At 43.1% G+C, this 21,687-nt stretch overlaps 1 protein-coding gene across 1 annotated transcript in view; it reads left to right on the top strand.

The window, feature by feature from the left end:
• Positions 1 to 21,687, top strand: part of LOC132261198 (Krueppel-like factor 7) — a 141,485-nt gene that overhangs the window by 95,233 nt on the left and 24,565 nt on the right. The window lies entirely within an intron of this gene.

Here is a 21,687-nt window from a genome sequence, read left to right as displayed (position 1 = left end):
AGTTTGATGTTTGTGCGGCGCATTTCCAAAATATTTGCTAATCGCCACTCAATAGCGGAGGGGCATCCATTTGGGCGTGCAGCGGAAACAACAAGTTTCCGGTGCACTAATTGAGAAGTCAGAGAGTAACAATTTCACTATACCTCATGTGATGCGGCTCGTCAATTAAATTCCAGCAATTTTCCTTCGTCCTCTTCGACATGCCTCAAATTGTGTCATGTGCCGGGGATTTTCCGGCGGGCCACTCAACAGTGAGCACTCATTTCGATCGGCATATGTCCATGCATAAGCGCAGGCAAGCGGGAAAGTGTGTTTGAGAGATTAAATTTGAAGCTTTCGCTCTCGCTATTCAGCAAGGATAGAGTGTATGGAAGATTGAAAGGTAAATGTGCACAGTTTTAAGGATTGAAGCTGGAAGTCATGCGATCGGCTAGCAGTTTTGTGAATGATGTTTAAGGACAACACGGCGTATTCCGCAAAACGATATCATGGATTTATGGGTATTTGCACAAGTATTCGAGCGAAAAATGGCTGCTTTTTTCACAGTCAATGCTGGATTTTAGTTGAAATCAAGAGTTTAGTTCAATATTGTGCAATTTTCATACCAAAATTGATAAAACACTTCACTGTTGTTCTGTCTAATTTCGCCCATGTCATCTACGATGAACTCTGCCGTATGCTCGAAAGTGCCAGACAACAATTTACATAGTGAGTTAATTGTGGAATCAGGTTGGCGAAGTATTCAGATGAATTTTTTAATGAAGAGCGCGCGGAGTGCACGAGACAGCCAAGGAGGGGGATGTAAAAGGGAAATTCATGTGTTTTCCATATTTTTGCGCGGGTGTGAGTGTGCATCTGTCGTGGCTCCAGACGAGAGCATGCATAAACCGAATGGAAAATTAGTTTTCACTCCTTGTGACATGGATGTCAGTGTGTTCAGCAAATTGTAATCCCATCTCCTTGTCATCCTTATCGCCCAGTGCGGCTGAAGCCCCGGGATTTTTCACTCTCGGGATGAATTGCAAAACGGGTCTGTTTATTGGGGATTTAATGCGGAAAACTCCCCGCGCATGAGGACAACTCGAGGACCCTCAAAATTGTGAATTGCCTCTCTAGCCCTCAGACTTCCCCCTTCCCGCAGTGCGTGGAATGAAAGATTAAGTGCCTGGGCGAAAGGTGAGTTATTGATTTATTTGCAAAGCGCCGAGATATGTGTGGAAAATGCCTGCGGAGGCAATTGTGATGTGGGTTATCAGCCGGATCAGATGAAACATGGCGAAGGGGGAGTGGAGTATCTAAATGCAAAATACGGAAAACTGAGAGCGGCGGAACGCACATAATCGCAGATGAAAAGATTGGAAAAAGTGTTTCGATTATTGTAACAATGACTCGAGCATACATTAGAATTGGGTGGGCGGAGCGGGCGTCAGGATTGATGGAAAAACACACAATCGAAGTCGAATGTTTGCTATTTACATGGCAAACTTGGGAGGAAGAGCGAGATTTCTTCAGTTCCACTGGGAAGCCCTGGAGTTGTAGGCAAATTTCGGCGCCTCCTCTGGACCCCCTTCGACTGATAGCATCATAACAATCAATGAGAGTGAAAACGTGACAGTTGATCTCTATTAAATCACCCCTCGATTGGGATATTAATTGCATCTGCTGATCTTATCAAATTGATGTGTTTGCTACCGAAAACAATCAGTGGCAAAGTGTAATTAATTATTTATTAACGACTCTTCTTTTCCTCCTTTCCAGGTGAGTCTCGCTCAGTTCTCTCTCTCACTCTCGCCAGATCTCATCTCGATGGTATGTTTATAGACACCTCCTTTGCAAGTTCTTACGAAGTTTTCCGTGTGAGGATGTTTTGAGAAATTTGAGGTTAGGAGGTACCAATTAGTGGCGAGAACACCTCGAAATTCTCTCAACTTTAAAGCCCACTCCCAATTTAAGTTGTGCACTCGAAGCAACTCTTCACGCCATTGCCAAATCTCTGGGATGGAGTAGGGAAGTTTGTGAAATATGGCATCTTATGTATTCATCAAGAAGTTAATAACTTGTGTGAGTCACCAAGTTTGCCGAGGAGTGTTGGTACAAATGAAATCATATTGAGTGAGTCTCTCGGCACATGATAAAAATTATTCCATCCGTACTTGAGATGTTTCATCCTCGTGGCGTATTGTAATAAATTAGGGGGCGCGCCTACCCACCCTCTGGATCGATAGGTGCTTCACCCCGAGCCGGGTAACATCTGATCTCAAGACTCATCGAATCTCAGAGACGCTCCGCAGCCGCCTCTCTGAGGGATTCTTTTGATAAATGACTGAGACATTTGAGAGTGGAGTGGAAAGCAATATAAGCCTTCCACTCTGTCTCCAGGAAGCACACGATGCGGCAGTCTGGCTGAAGAGACCTTCTGCTGCCAATAACTGCCACTTCCTCAGTCCTGTCTCCTGCTACTGTTGCTATATTACCTTACGCGTATGCGAAGGATCTCCCAAAACCTTCAATTTTCAGTGCTTCAGCGTCTCAAAATATTCGCCGATTCTTGTGAATCTCTTTTTTCCGAGCAGAAAAAATTACATTCCACGCACATTCTCAAGGTGGAAGGACTGAAAAATCCATCGAAGTGATTAAAATGCTCCTTATCTGGGGTCTTCTGCCCTGGGAGGCCGCTTTTAATCAAAGTCTCCCTCTCTTCCACTCGAGACTGTGCCGCCTCGGCATCATCAATCCCTGCCACACCCGAGACTCCCCTGAATGCAGATTCCTCGTCAGATGCTCCCCGATGGCAGTTCATACAGTGTCTGATGGCCATTAGAATGAGTCACATTTAAATCGCTTCCTTTTTGCCATACAATCCACACAATTATTTCCCATTTCCCATGATTTCCATGCATCGCCCATGCGTTAATACTATACGGCGGGGTCCTTAAACCCGGACGCACCATTACAAATGATCCGAATATGTAAATTCATGGTGAGCCATTTATCATCTTGGGTCGCATCCACTTGCTCCATTTATATCGCTCTCCGGCTCTCCACAATACGCAAACACACTATTTCGGGGGCGCGCAGCAATTGGCGGAACTATGGCGCGAGGGGGTGTGAGGCCGCCCGAGGAATTCACTTTTCATTCCGCATTTGAACAATGGAGACATCATCATACTCGTCATCGTTATTGCCATTGTCCTGCGACCCTCCTGATCTCGCCTCCTTAAAATTCTGGCTCCACGCGAATCACTCAAGACTCTCCATTGCAACTTGGCAGAAGACTCGAGATTCTTTTCAGGTCTCATGATAAATTGAGCAGATCAGCTCGTGAATTTAGGCCGCCGCTGCGATAGCTTCCTCTGGGGCGAATTGTGCCAAAGGGGGGATATGAAAAATACAAGTTTGAGGAGCGTGTTCGCCAGGAGTTTACATCTGCGGTGTACCTTCATCATCAAACAGAGCCTTTCCTTTGCTGCCACTCGAGCATATTGATTTCAATATTGAGATTTCATTGAAATTGGCACGGAATTTCCGGCCCTAAATATTGACACTGATGATGAAGAGATTCCACGGAGCGTAATTGTAGGGGCCAGCGGTTAATTGGAGTCCCAAATTGAGTTCCCTTCCCCAAAACTCGCAGAGACAGAGAGCTCCCGATCGATGGAATTGTCGGGAGATTTGCAACTCTTAAGGCGGCATCATTGGTATGCATTTGGAGCACGCTCTGGCGTTGATTGTGCACTTTGTGGAGCTCGCGCGAATTCATTTCGTCTCCAAACCACAGAGAATGCGTCCAATTATCATTTAGCCACTATCTCACATCAAATATTTGCCCAGAGGGGGAGGCATTTGGGCCACCCTCAGCACTTGCCTTTGAAGCTGGGTGCGGAGCGATTCCTCTGGAGAAATAATGTGTAGCATGTGGGGAATGTCATTGATATTGCGGGTGAAATTCAAGTGAGATAGAGAGAGAGAGGAAGGAAGGATTCTGTCTTTTCTAAACTATATTTTTGCCACATCACTGTCGGGCGGCCTGGGGGATGAACGGAGAATGTTACAAAGGGAGAGAAGCTGGTTAAAAGTGTTTGTCGTCGTTGGGGAAGATGCGCTCACAATGCCCTAAGGGAGTCGAGACATTGTTGTGTCAAAGAGTGGATCTCGGATTAACTTCCCATCCCCGCACAGCCCCCAAAAACCCATCCTCCGCCGTCGCCCATCAGAGAGTTTATGTCGCAGAAGCTTCTCATGTTTACCCTCTAAGTTTCACATACACACACACACATACACACACACATTTTGAGCAAGTACAAAATTCATGGGCCACCCTTGCGAAATTTCTCCCCACTGCAATTTTATACGCCACTTTATTTGCTACCTACAAATAAGGCGTTCAAATTTGTCGACTGCAAACAACGTATATTAATTGTTGCTCCTTTTGAGAGCGGAGCCTAATTGAAGTTTCTCGGGGTCCGGGAGGGGCGGGGGCGGGAGAGTTCCTATCAAATTCACATATTTGGTCGCGAGCACAGCCTCCATGCGTGCCTAAATATAGTCCTAAATTGCTCAATTTGACACTGTGACTTGAGCAAGTTTTATTTCATCCGAAAATAGCGATGTTAACGAGATTCTCGAGGATAAAAGACACTGTCTATTTGCAGATTTCTAACCCATTCTTCTGGCCCGAATAAAGCACAGTGTTGTAGTGATGTAGCATGAATTCCGAGAATCCTTCCAGGATCAAATAAGTCAAAAAGTGTGTGCCACACTCTGAGAAATACACATAATAATCATGCAGTGCTGAGTTAAGTGCCACAATTCAATTCATTCAGCAGCTTTTTATCCCGAAAATTGTAAATATTCATTGAATCATGTGTTCTGGAATTTTTCTCAGTGTATTTGGTCGGTTCTTTTCTCGGAATTCCTGTGAATCAAGCCATAAGGGTTCTAATTTCCTTGATTCTGTTACACGCTTAGATCCTTGGCAATTCCACAGCCATCGTATTTCGCATGTTCCGAAACCCTTCAGCAATTAAATTACACCTTCTGAGCATATCATTGGAATGCAGGCGGCCTGAAAGACTAAACTTGTGATTCAGTTACCATCTGAGACGTGCCTCCAGTTTATCAGCTGAAGCGTCTTTGAGGCAACAACAATATCTGCCTAAAATCGCCCGATTGAATGCAGGCATGCAGAGGGAGAGACACAACCCCACAAATTGCAGCCTCATTGAGTGAAATCTGGGCGATATTGTTCGCAATTGTGGGCCACATTGAGTGGGATGATGTGAAGAATATGTGGTCTTTGGTGCATCACCGGGGAGTATCATTGTTACACAAGACGAGAGGATGCACTTGAATATAATCGTCTATCTTGATACATTTTATTGCCGGCTTGGTGGAGAGTGAAAGCTCTCTTGTCTCCCCCAGTGCGAGGGGACGTGGCTTTTGTTGCCCGGAAAGTCGAGCTTTCCGCCCTTTTTCCCACCGCCAAGACTGCAACATCGGATACTCCGCATGTTGGATAAGTAATGTGCAAGTGATAGAAAATGATATTCACATTGGATTACATGTCAATGCTTGTTAATATGGAGGAAAACTTTCCCGTCGACGCGAGAGCTTTTCGCCCATGAGGGAGAGAGTGTCAGTGTGTGGGTGTGTTGAAATTTATTGCTCCACATCAAACTCACTGGGGGATTATGAAGTTGTCGTGGCGCAGATGAGGCGAATCCCCACGTGATGCTGGGCAAAGGTGTGAGTGTCCAATAAAACATAGCAATAGTCATGACTCAATTCTGCCACTATTGTCACTATTTACGGCTCCCAATTGATTGTATCCATGTGAATTGATCTTGTGGCAAAAATCAATTTTCCCGCCATATTTCAATATCGCACTGTTGACAAAAACACACTGACGCGACCAAGGGTTGTGCGAAAATGGGGGAGGCGAAAGAAGTGTTGGGAGAAAAAGTTTGGCTCCTCTCCGCAACAGCGAAAACTCCCATCACGGTTATTTTGGCTGTTTATTAGTGCGATGGCGAGGGTGCCAAAGAGCAGCAAAATCATCTTGTGTAACATCACCATTCTATCCGATATTGTTTGTCTCATCAGCGCCATTTGTTACCATAAATTCTCTTTAAGTTTCCACCCCTCAGTCATTCCCATCAACCCACGAGCTTCCACGCTACCTTCACTCTTTCTGCTCCCAGTGGAAAATCACCACAGCAGAGATTGAAGCTGAAAGCTCACACTCGCTACCTCCATCTGTCGTCCGGTGGTGGTGTTTCAGCGGGAAATTCAACATTTGCAGATCTTGAAACCCTCTGTCTGACCCTGGGATTGCCAAAAAAGCTCATTATTATGCGGAAAATCTCAGCGAGCGCATCAAACTATCGCCTTGTGGTGCAGTTTTTGCATAAAATCACCCCAGTATCCGCTGGGAGCTGCAGAAGTGTCCGTTTTTTGTTACAATGCATTATTATTCGATCAATTTTTGTCCTAAATGTAAACTTAAGTTATTTATGGCACACAGTAAATTCTGCATTTCCCACTGAATTAATGCAAAAACTGTCAGAATTCACCCTCATACCGCAAAAGAACAACAAACTCACACGCACGCATTGGCAATTTCACTGAATTACGCAGAAAAATGCTTTTATGGTGAGTTGGACACTTTTTTTCCTGCCCGCCAAAAGTGCATTAATGGCTGTCACTCTTTGTTTATTTTCCATGTAATTGAATTTGCAGTAATGAGTGCGGAATTTATTCAATTTCACGTCAAATGGCCCATTTTTCGGTGCCAACACTCAATCGTGCAGGGAAAGTGTGTGAAGAAAGGGGCGAGAAAAATGCACAATGCAGGGTAATTAAGTGGCATTACGGGGTGTTTGGAAATTGAGAGAAAGGTTCGTGTGCAGAAGTGCGATGTCGTGCAAAATAACAAAATCAATATGTGTGATGGTGTATTTATTTGATCAAGGGACCGCCAGTTTCAACATTTCCACCCTCCGTGAATGCATATTTATGATCCTGAGAGACGCGCTGTACACATGTTATTTGACCATTTCGGTTTATAAATTCCACCTATATGTGCATTCTGCCTTCGGGGAGTGATAGAAAAGCGCGCAAAAGGGATTCGTTTTGACATGGTCATTTGGGTTTTGTTGGAAATTTTCACATTCAGCTGTGAAATTTTCAGGCTAGTCTCTTGTCGTGCCATCTCTCGGTGTTCAGTGAGATTAAAAAGTCTGGCTGCGTTGCTGGGCAAAGGCACCAAATTTGACCCCTAATCAATCGCAATCCCGATTAAGTATTCAATGGTTCCGGTCTACTGGCCATATCAAAACTACCCCTTTTATTCAGATTCACAGACACCGAATGGAGCTGAATGGAGAGCCAAGCGGATGGGACGATGTTTGTATGTGTTTGCAGAAATTTGCTTGCAAATACATCACCTTTAAGCAAACAATTCAATCCCACTGAGCCATGAGCATCTTGGTCAATTTCCACATTTTCCAACTCACGCCCCTGGCCAGGTCCTCTCCATCCACAGCGTCCTCCCTTGTTTTTCCTCCTGTACACTCCAATTTGAGAACACCGAACGAGCGTATTTTCATCGTGCACATAAAGTTTTGTGTTCAATGCACATTTATTGGTTTTGTTTGATCCGGATGGATGCTCGCGCGCTTCCCCTCTGTGCATGTGTAATGTATTCGGAACAAAGTTAGTCGACAATGCATTATCGTCGCCAAGTTTGCAAACACCCCCGCCCCCGTTGGATTTGTATTACAGCCATGTAATGAAGGGAACAAAAGGCAATTGCTACCTGATACCTTAAGCGCAGAGAATGGCTCTCTCTCTCTCTCCATGCCTTATCATTTGAGCGCGCGCGATTTTAATTTACAAGAAAAGCCGCCCCCAAAGTCTCCCAACTCCCATAATTTTCCGCGCTGAAGAATAAATACAATTGTGTGGCGCGCACTCTCTTTCCAATTGTCTCGAGTGCGGAAGAAAATTACAAATTTTACTTTCTATATCGCAATTTATGGGCGCGCGCGCCGAGGGTGGAAAAGAATGAAAATTACCAGAGTAAGTTTAGTCATTTTCCAAATATAATTTAGCCTCGCTGTGCTTATCCAACTTACAGATCACAGAATATCGCCATGGATACCCTTATGCATTGCCTTTCCCAAGCATCTCTGGCACATTTTCCGCTGCGCTGAATGTCCAAGGAAATTTCTATTTGCAATAACCATTTCAGTGGAAAATAGAGAAAAGAGTTCTTTTAAACAAGTGCGCATAAGGAGTTGTTTGTTGGGTCCAAGAGACTGCCTTTGATATGGGAGACTTTAAATGCTCACTGGAGAATGTGTTTAAGGCACTCAATTCGTGGTTTTCCGCACGTCTAAAGCATTGCCGACACTTCAGTTTGTCCCTAATCCATCTTACAAAATACCCCAGAATAGGTATCAGCTAAACAGCCATCCTTGACGCCTGTGGAAAATGCTGGTAATACAAGATTTGCTCTCAGCGGAGATAATATTCTCATGGCGAAAGCTTTGCCGCCAAGATTGGAAGAGTGCTTTACATGCTGTATATGAAATCCATGAGCTTTGGTAATTTGAACACGGCAAATCCGTTTTGTTTTCTCAGTCATGCACAAAAACCACCCCCACGGAACGCATTATCACCATGAATACCATAGCGATTGTGTGAAAATTCTCCCCATATATGCCATCGTCATATATTCACACTCCCGGTCGATTTCCAGTGCACAGAGAGACGCTTTTTTGCTGCAACTCCGCGATGGGATTCTCTGGGTTTGTCGGAATGTGCACTCTTTTTCGCGATGGAAATATCATTAACACTCTGCACTCTTTGCTATCTCTTCTGCAACACTTTCCCACCCTGGCGAGGGTGAGTGTTTTGGGGGATGAGAAGTGAGTGCGCATTTCATACAATTCCACGTAATTCAATTGTCCTCCTCTCATCATGTACAATTGATAATTGAGTAATTCTATGTTTTTTTTTGAGCTGGAAAAAGCTCAAAGCTCTCTCTCGAGTGGCGAGCAAATAGTGCGATAATGCACAGTAGTTCTTTCAGCGTCAACTTCAAAATGGTAATATTGAATCACTCTCAGTATCGGATTATTTAAATCCATTATTCACAGAATGTGCTTCAAATATATTTGTCATTATGTAGCACAAAATTGGATGAGAATTGCATGGAATTGGCAGTTTGAAAAAGAGAACTCAGGCAAATTGCAAGGATCTCAAATGGAAAAGACCAAAGATAAAACATGCAGCATTGTTCATGTTTCATGCAATTCAATATCGACAAATTCTGCTTTTGATGTCATTGTGTGATCCTTAAATATTCTCTTACACAGAAGACGAGGTGCTACTTGAGAAACTGGAAAGGATTTTTTCTTCCTTCCATGAGAGAAACTCTTTATCTTGCCGAACAAGTGATAAATCTACAGTGGAATTAAAATTCCCTCTTTTCAATTTGCCAGCAAATCTCACTCTCAATCAAAGAAGGAAGATGTCTCTGATTGGATCCTACGCAATTTTCCGGCTGCTCAATTCGCATTTTCATGCATAATTGAGTGCGACGCAATCAAAATTGTTGTCATTGTCGCCGAGAGATAAGTGTTTGTCTCCCAGCATTCCATGGACTCATTTATAACTAATAATCTGCGTCCCAAATAAAAAGGATAATAGGAGGAATTATTACATAGTTTCGCAGCCCAGCAATTCAGCCAGATGCGAAATTAGAGTCTGGTTTCATGCTGAATGGCTGTGGGGGGTGAAATGGGCCTTCGACGATTTTCTCGGCACGAGGGATGAAAAAACCATGAGAAATCTCAAAACTTATTCCCAGCCCAAAACCCCAAACCAGAGCGTCATATATACGCCATTTAGTATACTTTACCACCGACTCGTCCCACCGCCTTCTGGGGTGTGTGTTGCCATGCTCCGGCTTACTCTTGCTCAAAGCAAACCACCCCTGCGGAACACAAATATAGCGAAAAAAGAGAAATTCATATAAATAACGATAAAGGGGAGTCAAGATGGAGAATATTGCTTTGGAATGTATAACGTCTCGGCTGGGGTGGCTGAATTTGGGGGCTGGAACCGACAAAATGGATAAAATTAGAACGCAAAGAGGACAAAATTGCTATATAGAAACTTTCCTCTATAAGCGAAAGTTTTGGGGAAATGTTTTTCTTCGGCGCACGCCATCGCTTCTCCCCTTGGAAATTGCCAGACGACACTCTGCATGTGTGGGTGTGTGTGTGTGCGGCACTGGAAGTGTGAACTTCCAACCCTCCTTCTAATCACAGTCCTTTTATTGAATGTCCAGGGTTGAGTTGCCGAGGGAAACGAAACTTTATCAAATGATTTTTTGATTTTAATCCTTGTTTTCCCTGTGGGCGATTCTCACATCCATGCAGCGCCCCATGAAATTGATATTCGACAGAAAGAGAGAGAGAAGTTGGAAGATGAGCCGGAAGTGATGGGAGATAAAATGAGCTTTTCGATTGACATGATGAGCTCCTGGGCAGAATCGAAAAAGCTCCACTCGAAGCTCACCAATGAAATTGCCCAGACGACCAGCCAATGCTGTCTGTATTCGCTCTGGCGCAATTAATGATTATTTTTGTGTGCCTTCCACTGTTAGGAGAAAGCGAGGCCAGAGCGCCTAGTCAGGGAAAATGGCATTGCGATATTGCTGGGCTTTTTGCCCCTTCGCACTCTAATCGCATAATTGCTTAGCATCATCATTTCCCATTTGATTTATCACTGTAATTAATTTTAATGCAAATCATTACCATTGCAATTGCAGTCACTCTTGTATGATATGTGAATGCATTTGTAAGTGACATAATTATTTCATCTCATTAATTGAATGTTTCACCCTCGATTTTGCCACAAAAGATATACAATTTTGTGCAATTCAAATGGATTTTCACTATACAATTTGGTGGAATATTTTCCAAATAAAATACCTGCAGAGAGGCGTGAAAATTTCATTTTGCAGCTTTCGAAAGAAATTGCGGAATGCGATCTTTTTGGCGAAAGCCCAGAGAGAAAATTCCTTCGCATGAGTGGATTTTTCCAGGGAGATTCCGCGTTTTCACCCTCGCCAAGAGGGGAATTAAAAAAGTTGCAAAATATTTAATTTCATTCCCAGTTTTGTTCTTAAAGTATTTCTCTCCGGCATTGTGTTCTTTTCATTTTGGTTTGTGTGTTGTTTCACCGTTCCAGGAAATATTTCATTATAATCGCCCAGGTGAGGTGCTTTTGAGAATGTCGAATTGCTGTCAAAATATTGTGTGCATATTGTATATATTTAAATTTTTGCAGGGCGGCAAAGATTGCGGCAAGGGATGATAAATCTCTTTAGCATTATCTGGGTTGAATAGTGGTGATGAATGGCGCTATTGTTTTTTGCCCTCTCCGTGTTGAACTGTTCAAAGTCACTTTCATTGGGGAATGGAAAACATATTGAAATTCTTTTGTGACAACATTTCTGCTCTGTATTCATGTGAAGAATAGAAAGGCATTTCCAGAATTGCAGAAGAGGGTGGATGTGTTGGCGAAGGAGGGAAAAAAATGACTTTTATTGACGCGTCGGTTCATTCCACTCACTTCCTTTCCCAGCTCTCGCTTGCTCCACTTCTCGGCCCTCCGACATCCTCAACCAGAACTCCCTTTGGGTACTCTTAGGAATTTATTAAATTTCCATTGTCATTGTGTCTCAATGTGGTATTTGAATATAAATTGTTTGCAATAGAAAGACGTGAAATTCAATGCATTTCCCACTGGCGTTTTTGTCTAATCCTCAGCGAGACATTTTTCCCGCTCAAATGTATTAAATATCATTTGGTGAAAACTGCGGGGAATGCTGAGATTGGAAACATTGACTGACCCGACAAAAGAATTTCCCAGAAGATATCAGACTTCAAAGGATAGGAAACTTCTCGCAACCCTTTTAAGCCCTTCAAGAAGTTGCCTCTTCTCTTCGCCGCCCAAGCAGCAAAATCAGGTCGGCATGACGATGCTTTGCGTCCGTGTCTTCAATTTTTAGCATAAGATGATGATTTTCCTCGTGGAATAACTCTGCATTCCCAAATGTGTTAATATAATCCACGTGTGCACAATTTGTCTAACTTTGCAAGACACACACAAAAATGAATGCTTGCACAAAGAATTCTCTTGTCGAACAACATCCGGAGATTCTCTGTTCCTCTGAGAATTCCACTAAGATTGAGCAATTTTTCCCACCTTGAATTCCACTGGGAACATTAGTCGCTGTGGCAGACAAAAGCGCTCCCGTCCAAATGAAGTCAGAGCCTCGTTAGAGGCCCACAGCGAAAGAGTGTGAATAAACAGCAAGTGATAACAGAAAAGCCATTCATGGGGCGTTTTACAGTATCTTTCACACGTAATAAAATCATCTTCTCTCCTGCGCGATGTTTGACTTTCTAAATTCGTAACAAAGCCCTAATCAAATTAGTCGGATTCCACATAAACCCATTGAAGCATCATGCAAAATACACTCCAATGTGGCTGTTAAATATTTTCCTCTCCAATTTTATTCCATGATAGCCAAGCCGGGGGCCCTTAATTGAGGACAATTATCACCGCTGGCGAGATGCAAAATGGAAAAACCTCCCATTCAAATGGGCGCTGCCATTGTGCGGATGATGCTTGGGAAAATATTTGACTATCTTTAAAGACTCGCCCTTCTAAGTATTGCGGCAAACACTGGCAGCTTTAAGTGCTTCTTCTCGCCTTTTTTTTGTGGGCGAAAGCCTGGCTTTAAGCATTGCACAAGGCACACATTTAAATGGTAATTTCACCGTGAATGAGACCAATATAAATTGCAGAATGACTCTTCCCATCCCCCACACAGAGAGGTGGTGGAAAGGGACGGAGGGTGAATGTAAAAAGTTGTGCAGAAAGAATGCGCCCCAAATGGGAGAAACCACTTGGCAATTTCCCGTGTTTTAACAATTCTCTGGTTCCTCTGGGCAATAATTCAGAATCTTAATAAAGTGTGGATAAAACTAATAAATTTCCTACTTTTCTTCCCTGTGTGCTGTAAATTTATGTCCACTGCGTAATTGCCATTTTCCATTAGAGATAAAATCGCTCTCTACATCAAGCTCATATACCTTCGGCATGTGGCATCGCAAAAGTCACACATATATAGAATGTTTTGGCCGGGAATTAAGCCTCATTTTGCAATTTCCAGCAGTTCAATTCGCGCGCGCGGAACAGGTGTAAAATCGGGCGAAAGACATCAACGCAGTGTCACCAATATTTCTAGCCCTGAACCCAAGCAATATCCCTCAATTGAACCCATTCGGCGAAAATATATATCTGAGGGGGGAGGGGAGGAAAATTCACACATCCGAGCCGCTGAAGAAGTGTCTGCACAGAGGAGAATTGCAACAATAGGACGACAGTAAAATGTAAATGTTGCACATAACTATAAAATTGAAAGGCGGGTTGCGTCGATGCTCGCGAAAAGGAGAGCTTTCGGGGTGAGAACATGGTTGGATTTTGAATTTTATGCCACCAACAATTCAGCTTTTCTCCACCCGGAGCTTCGGTGTGATTAATTTGGAGAAAACCAATTCCCAGTAACTCGCTCTAAATCTCTATTGTTCCACTTGAAATATTGCAATTCATACACAGAAGATTGCAGATATTGGCGATGAAGTGTCACTTCGAGAGGCATAATAAATTCTTTTAAAATAATCCACTTGGATATTCGTGATATTATGAATATTTTCCAGGAGGAAATAAAAAAAAACCATCTGTGTCGACTTTCTCCTCAAGAAAATTCACTAAACTGTTCATCCTTTCAACGAATTCAATTTCTCAAAGCTCTGGCATTTTGTATTTCAGGAACTAATTTTTAATCACAAATATTATGAGAGACTAATAGCAGTATATATTATCCTCTTTCCTCCCCTTTCTTCCCTTCTTGTGGCACAGAATTTATCTCACAATAAACATAAATGAAAAGTAAAGATACACGGAAGAATGAAATATTAAGTAGATTCATGTTTTCCGGGATATTTTTCATTTCTCCGCTTTCCCATTCATCTTCCCACTCTTTGCCACGGGCTCTCGGGGTGGCGGCAGAAAAAATATTTCTTCTCCAGTGGTTGAGGTGCCCCGAGGACAAAAGAGCTCTAAAAGTGAAAATTCAAAGACCGAGAGAGTAATAGAGATTACAAATAAAGTAATAACTTTTTGAGAAAACTTTGCAGGGTATTTTCTCTCTCTCGCTCTCCTGTTAAAGATTTCACGTTCTTTCCCATTGTTTTCCCATCTCACACTTGAAACTTCAAGTGGCTGGAGTGAGGTGAAGTGGAGTGATTTGCTTTTTATGTGGTTAATTTTTCCATTGAAATCAAAATTCGCCATCGCGATGCACTGAGAAAAAAGAGCACAAAGCTTCTCTCTGTGATTTCGTCGCGCACTTCTTCCATGGAGAGGTTTTTCCGGTGGTGGAGAGGTAAAAGTGTGGCTTGAAGGGTGGGTTTTTCCCGATTCCCGAGGCAATGGTTAAATGGCGATGGCGAGAAATTGAGGTGAGAGTTGGGGTGAAAAGTGTGAAAAGTACAGCAAAACATGCAATTTCGAGGCACAAGAGTTTCGGTGCTGCAGACAAAATTTATAATTAATTCACAATTTTGCCATGGAAAAGCTCCATCCCGACTCTTACTCCACATTTTCAAACATTCATTTATGATGGTCGCAACGAGAGTGTGTAATTAAATCAGTGGAAACTGAATTTTCCACGTTTTAGCATTGAATAACAATATAAAATGTGAACTGACAGATCACACGTCTACCAATTCATCCACTTTTTCGGGCCATCCAAGCCGCCGCCCCCCCGAAAAACCCACCCCCAGCAGATATATTCCTCAATGTCATGTGCACGTTCAAAGTTTGGGGTGAGAGAGCGACAAAATTTATCTCACCCGGAGTACATGGGCAGCCAGGGGAGGGATATTTTAGTGTTGGCAAAACTTTACAAACGATGAATTATATTTATTATTAATTTACGAAGTTACACCATGTCGTTGAGCAAATATGCAGTGTAATTGGCGCATCGTACCTTGGACATCGCTCTCCCATTTTCGCTACAACTTCCGAGAACATGTCAAATTACTGTGATTTTCCAAAATGCACCGTATTACTTCCGATGCTGCCGCACATTTTAACTGGGCGCATCGCGGCAACTTTCAGTGCTGCAGATGAACTTTTTAGAGCTTCCAACGCTGTTCACTGTGGAATGTTTTAATTAATAATTATGATATTAAATATATTGCGATATATAGATTTTACTGTGACACTTTGTCACAGTAAAAAGTGGCATTTTTGCTTCAATCATGGCGAAAATGTTTAATTTCCACAAAGGAAATTAAGTGATTGATATGAAAAATATGTTCGCTATTTTAATTCGACATCGATAATCATGCATGTGAAATCAGTCTCTGGATTTAGTTTATTTGAAGCTCATTTTCATGTTCTGCAAGTGAAGAATCTGTTTTTTTTCTAAGTTTTTTATTGCGGCAAACACAAAGCTTAAATAAGTTTTGCAGTGTAGAAATCTTTGAATATTCTCACACTTCTTAGATGTTCCCAAAGAATGTCTTGAGCACTGCAAGGAAGTTTCCACATGTTTCCATTATTTAAGGATCAAAATTTTAGTTAATTCTCCTTTATATTTCTCAAAGAATTTCCTGTCAAGTTTGGCGCGAAATAATTGAGGAAAAATCGTAGTGAGAATTTGGCTCAGAATTCTTAGATTGTTTTTCTCTACTGAAAAACTCAGCTGCGATAATTGGGAGATGATTAATCGTGCGATTGTGGCTGAATTTGGGCAATCAAAGCGGAAGAGTGATATTGATACGCCGCAATATATCTCGTGAGCATCTCCTAATCGCCCCTCGACGGTAATCGCCATGAGAGTGTCGCAGGCTTCCGCGGAAGTGGCTAAATTGATCGATTGTCGTGTCGATGGTCTCGGCCGCCAGCGAGCTGGCGCGGTAATTGATTTCGCATGGATCACGCAAAGATGGACGGCCGACCGGCCGGGACAGGCGATTGAGGTGACTGACGGAGGTGGGCTTTGGGCGTCTGTCGGGGCGTGAAGTGATTGAGTGGTGATTATTTATTGACATGTTGGTAAATTTGATAGAGTCCCTCTTCATCTTGGGCCACACTTGTTGGGTGGATTAATTGCAGCGAATGCTTGGGGAATTGTCACAGAGATGCGAGAGTGGCAAAAACCACGGATTATTGTTTGATTTGCTCGGCGAGGGAGATTAATCAACTCGCTCTGGCACTCACTCTGCGCTGGGGCATATGAAAAATGGATGAGCGAATTGAAATGAAGTGGAGAAGGGCTTTTGGGGCCGAAGGAATGTGGTGAGATGCCTTTTTTCGCTCACTCTCTCTCACTGGCTGTGGGACAAGAATAATCGGTGTTTGGTGCAAAATATTCGCGCTTTTTCCTCTGTCGCTCCACTGACAGTGTGATGGATGACGAGATGTATTCGAAATCTGAGCTCACACCTGTCGCCCGAGCAGTTGCGGCATCGTGAGGAGACCGCGAAGCTCTCGCGCGCGAAATATCTATCGCTGAATGTAATTAAAGCTATGAGAAATAATCTCGTCAACATTAATGCAAACAGGATTAATTACTGATACAAGCTCCGCCGCGTCTCCCCGCCGGCCCCATACATATTTCACCGGAACTGCCATCATCCACATCATAGAGGTGTCAGGGTGGAAGTGACAGGCGGGCTGGGGGCGAATGTAATTAGCAAATTAGACACAAGAAAGTGGAGAACTGCCGTGCATTGGCAAAGTTGGGGCGCCAGCCATTCTCACCTCGTGTGTGTGTGTCTGCATATTGGATTATGGAGTGGATGATAAACACGAAATGACTGAGGATGCAGTGCATGACACTCAATCCAATTGCCATCACCTCAGGGATTACTGTGGGCTCGACTCGTGCTGCGAATCGAATTGCCGATGCCTCTCTTCTTTGCCTTTTGTCAGCTCCTGGATATTGTCTCACCTTCGCCGGGAGGCACAGAGCCATTGTGCACCGCGTGTTAGGCATTTCACACCCCGATTGACCCCGAGCGCCAGTTTCCGCATGGCCAGCCAGCAGGGAAATTCATCATCGCAATCGATGGAGTGTGGGGGAGGAAAAGCCATTTGGCTCGGTAACCCGTCTTCGTGCCATCCAGAGAAAGAGGTCTTTCGTGCGCTGCTGATTGAGAATGCAAGGCTGAAAGCCTCGCTTGCCAATATGAAGTCAATCAAGGAGAAGTGAGCTTTAAGGCCAGAGCTTAAAGGCACCAGGAATCAACTTTAACAGATTGCTTAAGTGCTCGCAAATGCAGCATAGATTGTGTGAATTTTAATGGTTTGCATGATAAACAGTATATGTGACATCTTGAGTTATAACTTCTGCACTCTATGAATGTTATGAAATCGTCACAAATACACTGTATTTTCCTGAATCTTCGGCAAATGGTTCATAAGAATTGATACAACTTGTCCAACTTGAGAAACAATGCAAAGTTTAGTGGATATTTCGATACATTTCTCGAAATCACTTAATAAATCACTCTCTCTCTCTCTCTCTCTTTGTTCTTGAGTTTCTAGAATTAATTTCAATTATTTCAACACCTGTTTGCAGAGCTTAAAGCATCACATAAAGGTGACAATCCTTGCAGTGCTGTTCATTGCATTTCGGGCTTCTTGCTCCAAAGAAAATATGTGGTGGTGCAAAAAGCTGAAAGCTCCCAAACGAGCGTTGCTGGGAAGAACAACCGCAAAAAGGCTATGCGAAGCAGACAATTCTGACATTTGCACTCTTGCCCCGTTCACTCCTTTGGCAGTGCAATGGAGCAGCAAAACCATGGCTGGTGTGAGGTCGAATTTCGTATTCACACATCCCCTGAGTTGAGGGGCTGGTGTGGCAAGAAATGGCGAGATATTTAATTAAATGAGACTATTGTTGCTCCTAATATCGCAATATTCCTGGCAATGCTCACCATCGAGGCGGTTAAATTGCTACAGCGCCGAGCCAGAGTTCATGGTGCTTAAAATATCTGGTACACGAGAAGGAGGAGAGGCAGTGCGGAAGGACTTGTGCTGAATAGAGGGACGATATAATAAATTTATAGAGCTGTCATAAATAGCATTGTGACGATGATAAGAATCGCGATGGTTCTGGGGAGATTTTGTGCAAAACAATACCAGTTGGTGCCACATACAAATACACTTTCTCTACTATTTTCTTCTATCACTTTGACTCTGTCATCCACAAAATGTGCACAAGGAGGGCGGCCTGGCGGGGTGGGGAAATGGAAAACAATAAAATTCAATGGAATCCTCCTTACAAAAGCATAAGGTCGCCCGCCGGTCTTCCTCTGTTGCGAGGGGAGGAAAAGAAAAGTTAAGAAAATTACTCGTTTCCTCAAAGGACTCTCTCTCTGCACCGTTTGGAGCAATGTGGGGCGCAGTCTCTGCCGAGGTGCCTTTTGAGCAGTCAACCCCTTCCGTTTTCTCTTCTTTTTTTTAGAAATCCATTTTTCTCCACTCCATCCACTCGACCATCCCCAGCTTGATACATTATACATGTGTAGGTACTTCGCCCAGGATATTTGTGCTTTCGGAAAAGAAATATTTGATTACGGACTTGAGAAAGAGAGACACACACGAGAGAAATCCAGGGCAGAGCCAAACGATAGGAGGAAGACGCGGAGGAAGTTGAGGCAAAAAGTACAACTTTACAACTTCTGCACTGGAAGCTAGCAATCAAATTGACATGATAATCAGTTGCTCAGTGATATTTAATTTGTTCCTCAGCCTTATCAGCAAAATGTCAAATCGCTCTCCCTGGGCAAAGTCTCCTCCTAATCTATGTACACAGTACTTCGATAAACTTTCTGGGGGGTGTTTTGAGGCGAGGACAGGGCGCCCAATTCCAGGGAATCTGATAATTATTGACCGTCAAGAACACTAATCTGCATGAGCTGGGATGTTAACAAGGAAGCCCACTCATCCTTTGGCGGGCTGAAGCGAGATTATGGGGTTCTAAGAAGGGAATTTTAAGTACATTTCCCAATATAGAGGACAATGCAGAGGTGCTAACATTACCATCCTTTTCCATTTCACGCGTCAACTTGTCACTACAATATTCCTTCTTTTCTTTGCAGGTAAACATCAAATTCCCTTTTCACTCGACCTGTGAATTTCACAGCAGGATTTTTAGAGAAAAGATGCCATTTGCCGTAAGTGAATCGCTTGATATTGAAGTGAAGAGACAAGTTTCTCTCTTCTCGAAGCCACAATTTCCCCCATTGATGTGCCCAAGCTTCGGCGCGCGTGTGTTTGAAAAATTGTTTACCATCATTTTCCTCATCAAATATGTCGTGCTTCGGCGTCTGTTGACTGATTCTTTTCGCCGCCACATTTGCTCTTCTTAATTCATAATTCTCGACTGAGTGGCCCGTTCATGCCTCAAGTGTTTCCCATTCAGCCAGCTTAGAATGTTGCTCAAGGAAGGAAGGAAACTTTTTAATTGATAAGTTTGTCGACGACGGTGAAGAGAATTTTTGGCGAGAGGAATGGGCCTAAAAAAGCTTGTCGTGAAATGTCAAGATTGAATTTTAAATACGCGACGGTGTGTAAAGAAGAACAACAATTATCCAGTGCTTTTCGCGTCCGAGAGCAACTGTGAATGGCTGAGGGTGGAAAATCCATTGAATGATTTATGACTTTGCTCAGCGAAGCCATTCGCTCACCTTCTCCCTTTCCGCTCACGGCAAAATTGCGGAAGGGATGGCCATACTTAATTAAATTGAAATCATTTTGTGAGCCCCATTTTATATATATTTTCCTTCTTTCTTTCTGGGGCCCTTTTTTGATATATTAAAAATGAAATATTTATCACAAACATGACAATTTCATCCGCGCGCCAAAGTGACAGCGTCTCGGAAGTTTTCTGACCTAATCGACCTAATGCTCGAAAGCACAGTGCCAAATGCCATCAGCAGCTAATGCACCGCCCAGAGTGAAAATTGTCAGCTGCAAGGGAAAGATGCCAAGCAGTGCTGAATGGGATTTTTCCCCCAAGAAGCACGCAAAGTGCAGGAAATGCGGAATCGCACATTTCCCACGAGATGCCACACGATGTAAAGGTGGGATTTTGTAAGCGATTTTCCCAGATAATTCCCCTGTTATCGCTCTTGTCGTTCGCACAAAGAACATTGCTATAGGTGAAATTTTCCACCAGAAAATGCTTATCAGGAGTATTTCGCTTATGAGGAGCACTGAACTGCTAGTGAAAAGATGAAAAACAGAGAAAAGCTCAAAGAGCTCGAGCGCTTCCTGTGATTTAATCTAAACATTGCGGTGCTACGCAATGTGGAATGCAAAGAGCTTAGTGGCAAGTATTGAGAGAATTGAACTTGCAATCCTGTATGTTAAGTTTTTGTATTAATTTCACTCTTAAGTCTCCCAATCTCGGCACTTATGCTGAAAATCCATTAAATGCAGCCAAACAGATTGTGTTAAATCCTTTGGCAATTGATTGTTCATATTGTCCTGTGACATATTTAAGCCCATTTCGCCTTATTGCCTGACACACTTAAACTTCTTCCGCCCCAGTCTCGAATCCCAATTAAGTTGTGAGAAAGATTACAAAGTGAAAACTTTAAATCGAAATAGAGCACAAAACTTCCGAATGACCGGAAATAAATAAGAGGTGAGAAAGCTGGGGAATTGAATCGTCACCGTGCAATAAATATCGCATGGCTCACGTTCGCAGAGGTCAGAAGGCAACAGTGCAAATGCCCACCTTTCAATGGGGGTTGGGCATCGAAGACGCGCGTCACCCGATTTTATTCGCCCCGTTCGCTCGTGTCATCGCAAAACAGTGGATTGTGGGTGGATAATAAAATATTTTTCAAGTACAGTATTTATTCGAATGGCAAATATTCTTCCTCTGTGGGGTGGTTACTTTTTTATGGAGATGAAGAAACCCACGATAAACACGCATCCGAGGCATTTCGCCAAATTATATGGTATTTACGCATTGCGTACAAACATCATATTTTATTTATTCTGCCATCCTCACGCCAAATCGACCGGCTCGACATTCAATATTCCACCGTCGGCAATGCACTCGATATATCGGCCTGAAGTTGGTCCGATAAAAGGGCGCTTGATGGATTGGGAAAAGCCTGACGAATTGGGTGGATTTTCTTGCTTTCTGGCCTCTTATTTTCGGCACATGCGATTGATTTTTTTTCCACCCTCACGGCCCAGAAATGAAAGTATCTCCATTAAATGTGATATAAATATGATGTAATTTCTGAAGGTGAGAGAGAAAAGTGCAGAGAAATTATTAATAAATTTAGATTTTCCGCTTGTTCATCATTCTGGTGGGACTTTTTCTGCTTGGTCACAGTGCGGCCGCAATAGAAGCCACAAGGAAGACGTTGGGCAATAAATCCTTGTTGGAAAGTTTTAAAATGAACGTGGAATTTCCTCCGGCAGCGCAGAATTCAATATAAATGTGGTGCCGGAACGATAATGAGGGAGCTTCTTCCATGCTACAGCATATAATCTATTTCAATG

This window comes from Phlebotomus argentipes, unplaced genomic scaffold (assembly GCF_947086385.1).
Source record: "Phlebotomus argentipes unplaced genomic scaffold, Phlebotomus argentipes genome assembly scaffold_18, whole genome shotgun sequence".
Taxonomy (NCBI): domain Eukaryota; kingdom Metazoa; phylum Arthropoda; class Insecta; order Diptera; family Psychodidae; genus Phlebotomus; species Phlebotomus argentipes.
This window is presented reverse-complemented; position numbering and strand designations above follow the sequence as displayed.